The following is a 6,000-nucleotide window of genomic DNA, read 5'->3' as shown; positions in this document are numbered from 1 at the left end:
GGGACACAGCCCTACCATATCATTCCACCCGTGACCCCTCCCAAATCTCATGTCCTCACATTTCAAAACCAATCATACCTTCCCAACAGTCCCCCAAAGTCTTAATTCATTTCAGCATTAACTCAAAAGTCCACAGTCCAAAGTCTCATCTGAGACGAGTCAAGTCCCTTCTGCCTATGAGCCTGTAAAATCAAAAGCAAGTTAGTTACTTCCTAGATACTATGGGTACAAGCTTTGGGTAAATACGCCCATTCCTAATAAGAGAAATTGGCCAAAACGAAGGGGCTGCAGGCCCCATGCAAGTCCAAAATCCAGCAGGGCAGCAAAATCTTAAAGCTCTGAAATGATCTCCTTTGACTCCATGTCTCACATCCAGGTCATGCTGATGCAAGAGGTGGGTTCCCACAGCCTTGGGCAGCTCCACCCCATGGCTTTGCAGGGTACAGCTCTCCTTCTGGCTGCTTTCACAGGCTGGCATTCTGTGGCTTTTTCAGGTGCGTGGTGCAAACTTGGTGGATCTGCCATTCTGGGGTTGGGAGGACGGTGGCCCTCTTCTCACAGCTCCACTAGGCAGTACCCCAGTGGGGACTCTGTGTGGGGGCCTCCCACCCCACATTTCCCTTCCACACTGCCTTAGCAGAGGTTCTCCATGAGAACTCTACCCCTGCAGCATATCTCTGCCTGGACATCCAGGCATTTCCATACATCCTCTGAAATCTAGGTGGAGGTTCCCAAACCTTAGTTCTTGATCTCTGTGTACCCACAGGCCCAATACCACGTGTAAATTGACAAGGCTTGGGCTTCTTCCCTCTGAAGCAATGACCTGAGGTGTACATTGGCCCTGTTTAGCCATAGCTGGAGCTGAAGCAGTTGAAATGTTCAAGGCACCATGGCCCTAGGTTGCACAGAGCAGGGGGTCCTAGGCCTTGCCCACAAAACCATTTTTTCCTTCTAGGCCTCCAGGCCTGTGATGGGAGGGGCTGCTGTGAAGGTGTCTGACATGCCCTGGAGACATTTTCCGATTGGTGATTAATATTTGGCTCCTCATTACTTATGAAAACTTCTGCAGCTGGCTTGAATTTCTCCCCAGAAAATTGGTTTTCTTTTCTATCCCATCATGAGGCTGCAAATTTTCCAAACGTTTAGGATCTGCTTCCTCTTCAACACTTTTCTGCTTAGAAGTTTCTTCCACTGGGTACCCTAAATCATCTCTCTCAAGTTCAAAGTTCCACAGATCTCTAAGGCAGGGCAAAATGCCACCAGTCTCTTTGCATAGCAAGAGTGACTTTTACTCCAGTTTCCAACAAGTTCCACATTTCCATCTGAGACCACCTCAACCTGGACTTCACTGTCCATATCACTATTAGAATTTGGGGCAAAACTATTCAATAAGTCTCTAGAAAGTTCCAAGCTTTCCCACATTTTCTTGTCTTCTTCTGAGCCCTCCAAACTGTTCCAACCTCTGCCTGTTCCCCAGTTCCAAAGTCGCCTCCACATTTTCAGGTATCTTTTCAGCAGTGCCCCACTCCCAGTACCAATTTACTGTATTAGTCTGTTCTCACACTGCTAATAAAGACATGCCAGAGACTGGGTAATTTATAAAGGAAAGAGGTTTAATTGACTCACAGTTCCACATGTCAGGGAAGTCCTCACAATTATGGCAGAAGGCAAATGAGGAGCAAAGTCACATCTTACATGGTGGCAGACAAGAGACATGTGCAGCAGAACTTCCCTTATAAAACCATCAGATCTTGTGAGACGTGTTCATTATCACAAGAACATCACAGGAAAAACTCGCCCCCATTATTCAGCTACCTCACACTGGGTCCCTCCCATAACATTTGGGGAATATTAAATTCAAGGTGAGATTTAAGTGGGACATAGAGCCAAACCATATCATATGGTTAAGCTGTTCTAATTGTTGGACATTTTTATTGCTTCCAAATTTTCACCATTATGTGTTGCATTACAGTTGACATCTTACTTTAGATTTTGTGGTATTTTAAAGTTTTGGCGTTTTTTTGTTTTGTTTTGTTTTGGTTTTTTTGCTAAATACCCAGACGTAGAATTGCTAGGTTTAGGTATTTCTAATCTTTTGGATCATTTGCCAAGTGTATTTTATAAGGAGTATACCAATTTCTAGTACCACCAATGATATATCAGAATACATATTTTATTGCATGTTCTTCAGTATCATTTTTAAGTCATTCATTTAATGTGATATATGGAAATAGTTTCTTCCTCTATTAATTTTCATTTTTTTTTAGTACTAGTGAGGTTTAACTTTCCTCCTGTAATAATGTTGCTGTTGCTGATGCTAGTTAGTTATTGAGTGTTTATTATGTGAAAGGTTTTGTTTGAAACCCATCACATAGATTTTCATATTTAATTTGCCTGAGTTTGTGAGTTATTGTTATTCTAATTAGTACATGAAGGAAATGAGTCACAATAATTAAATACTTTCCCACGTTTACATAGCTGGTAATGGTGAAGATGTGTGTCAGTTACAATTTGGTTTTGTGGCAAGATCCTGAGGGTCCTGATTCAGTGGTTCCCCTTAGCTGATGCAGTGGTTCTGCAGCATTCTCCTGATCTCGGACCACTTGTAGTCTTGCCCCCAGTCCTTAGTGCAGCTTTTGTCCTCATGGTTGCAGGTGCTTTTATGCCTTCAGGCTCTTAATTGCCTTTCATTCAGATAAAAACATAAAAATGAAAAACCCTCTACAGGACTTTTACATTATATTGAACAGAATAATGTCACAGGGTTACCTGATACTATAAGGCAGACTAGAAATTGATGCCTTCATTTTTAAATTCTCATTATTAGAGAAAAGAATTTAAAAGGGGACATGAACTTTGAATGAGTGTTGAACGGGCCAATGTCTTTTTCTTATACAAATCATCTCTTTAACTTGTGTGCGTTGATACACACCCTTCACATTAACATGTACATTTAATGTCCCCATTCTCCTCCACATGTAATACAACTTCAAACTCTCATCCAGTTACTGCATCTCACTGATGCATGTTGAGTCATGGATGAGATGTAGAAACTTGCATCAGGTCCAGGGCTCATATGGTCTAGACAGTTTATCTGCCCCCACCTCATAAACATGAGAAAGAATAGAGTAACTAATTTAAAACTCCCATGCAGAGAATGGAGGAAAGCAAAACTCACCTCAGTGCTTATCCAGGTGGACAAGATACAGTGGGACCTTCCTGCTATCAACTTGGTTTTAGTTTGTTGGTTGGTCCCTGGTTCTGTCCTGTGTGGTTGTCTTCCTTATTCCTTGCATTCCCCTTTCTGGAAGCTGCACTATATTTCAGTTCACTTTATCTGAGAAGTCAGAGGCCTAAGACACTCACAGGCTGTCATCGGCCAGATTTGGATTTTTCAGGGGCCGTACAGTTCTCTTTTGCTGGGTTGTATTGTGTTGTATCATCCTGATCAAGCATGGTGACAAAAGATGCAGAGGTGCATCTCTCTTTCTTTCTTCATCCAGTTCATCTTCCTGTGATCCAGGGCATGTTCATATCCTTCCATGATTATGGACACATTTATCTGGCTTCTTTAATCAAGAAAGAGGCTCAATGCCTAAAATGAGGAGGACCCTCTTGATTTGGGAGTCAACGTTTATTTCCATCGGGACTGCTGCTCTTGCTCATTTCTTATGTCACTGGGAAGCCTGCCAATTTTGAATGAGGCTCAGAGCAGAAACTGGCTCTGCAACCATTCCAGGCCACTGTGAAAGGTGCTCTCCACTTGTAAAATGTGACCCAGGGGTACAAGCATGCTCAGAGTGTCATGGCAGATAAAGGTGTTGTGTGGACTCTTGGACAGGTTCTGAGAGGTGAGGATCACAGTGTGAACCTTTAGGATGTTAGAGAAAGCCATGCTATTCTCTGTAGATAACTATTCTCCTTTTGAGAAACAGCTTTTGGATTGGTGCTGGTTCCAGTTTGAGCCAAAAAGTTACTATGTAATCCGAGCTACATAGGTGTTGTCTAACCCACTGAGCCATGGAATTGGGTATGCATAGCAGCACTCTTATCCATTGGGAATGATATACCAGTGTGTACAAGATTGGACTCAAGCAGGTCCCAAGGGAGTGGTAAGTTGCACAAACAAGTGGCTCAGACCTTCATGGCTTCTGTTGCCATGAAGTTGCCACTTCAGCCTGCACCTGTGACCTCATGGGAAGTTCTTTATGATATCTGAGCATCACTTATAGAGTGGTGTACACGTATGTTGGCAGCAGCCACAAATAGCCCTACCCACAGAGGTGGTCCTGAAGGAGAGTGGGGAAGAGAAATGCCAATAGATGAGGCTCCAAGAAGTACACCAGTCTCTCCACCTTGTTGAGAATGAGAGATGACTAGAAGTATGGACCTGCACAGATTTTTAAGCAATAAGTCAACAATTTGGCCCACTGATCAGAAGCATAGAAGGAATAAGATTGGAAATTTGGTGACAGTGTTGTGAGAAAAGTGTATGTAACTAGATATTTCCAAACAAGCACACAGCATGTAGGAATGCACACTAATGAGAAACTCAGCAAATAACCTTAGTTAGTGGACAACATATCTCCTGTGGGCATTGGCCAGCCTCTTTCTTCCTTGCCACTAGGCTCATGAACAAAGTGGCCATGAAAACAAAGATGGAAGGTATGCATGATTACCAAGGCATAATCTAGCTACAACTCATTCTGAGTGTCCAGTTTTCTAACAGCAGAGTCCACCAAGGAGCCCCCAGTATGGCAACATTGACCAGGGAGACAGCCAGTCACCTGGTACCAGATTGATTACATTGGATCTAGTTCATCATGAGAGGGGCAATGCTGTGTTCATATTGAAATTTGATACAAATTTGCTTTCCCTGACTACAGTGTTTCTGCCAAAACCACCATCTGTAGACTTACTAAATAAATTCATTGCTGTCATATTCCTCACAGCAGTGCTACTGACCAGGGAACTCATGGTTAATGACATGTGGCAGTGGGCTCATACTCAAGTAATTAATTGGTCTTACCGTGTTCTCCATTACCTTGTAGCATCTGGAATAACAGAATGGTGGAAGGGGCTGCTGAGGATGCTTATGGTGCCAGCTGGGTGACATCACTTAGTTGAGCTAGTGTAATTTCCTCCTGGGTGTGATTTTTTGCTCTGAATCTGCAACTAATAGCAATTTGCCAAGTCACCCTCTTTGATTCTATGGCCAATGGTGTTTTTGTGAATATTGTAAGGAGGGCATAGTGGAAGCCCCTAGAACTGTCGCTTCCAATACGACTCTAATATATGGTGCCGTTGCTTCCATGATTAAGATTCATGGGTCTCAGAATTGTGTGTGGGTTGGAGGGGTGTTGATGGGAATAGATTCTCACTACTACCCTGGATATCCACTAGCAAAACATTTGCTTCCTGTCTCTGTAATTTTGGACTCTGCTAGTTTGGAAGTCATACTTCCCAAGGGAGGAATGCTTCTAACAAACTATAAGCCAGGACTGCCACCTCATGTTTTTGAACCAGCTGGCACAAAATAAGTTACTGTACTGGCTGGAGTGATTGATCCTAACCATCAAGGGGAAATTGGGTTGCCATTACACAACAGAGATGGGGAGATCCTCTGTGGCGTATCTGAGTACTCTCTTGTCCTGTGGTAAAAGTTAATTGAAGACTACAACACCCAATATAGGTGCGGCTGGTAATGGCACAGAATGAAGGTACGACAGCTATGAAAATGTGGCTCTCCGACCTTCTGCTGTAAGGAGTCACTGACCAGTGGGTCCACTGCTGCACTCTGATTCCACTGTGTTTGTGCTGTGTTCGTGCTTCTAGACTGAGCACAGCAGAGGCCTGCTGCCTGTCTTTCCTGGTTCTGTGAGAATTTCCTGTGGCCGCTATGGCTGGAGGGCCGCTCCTTCACAGCCAGTTGCTTCTCAAAGCTAACTGGAGTCTAAGGCCTTCCTTCCTCCCTGCTCTCCTGCATTATTATCCAGGTGA

Source organism: Macaca nemestrina, chromosome 4, assembly GCF_043159975.1.
Source record: "Macaca nemestrina isolate mMacNem1 chromosome 4, mMacNem.hap1, whole genome shotgun sequence".
Taxonomy (NCBI): Eukaryota; Metazoa; Chordata; class Mammalia; order Primates; family Cercopithecidae; genus Macaca; species Macaca nemestrina.
Note: the sequence above shows the minus strand (reverse complement) of the source record.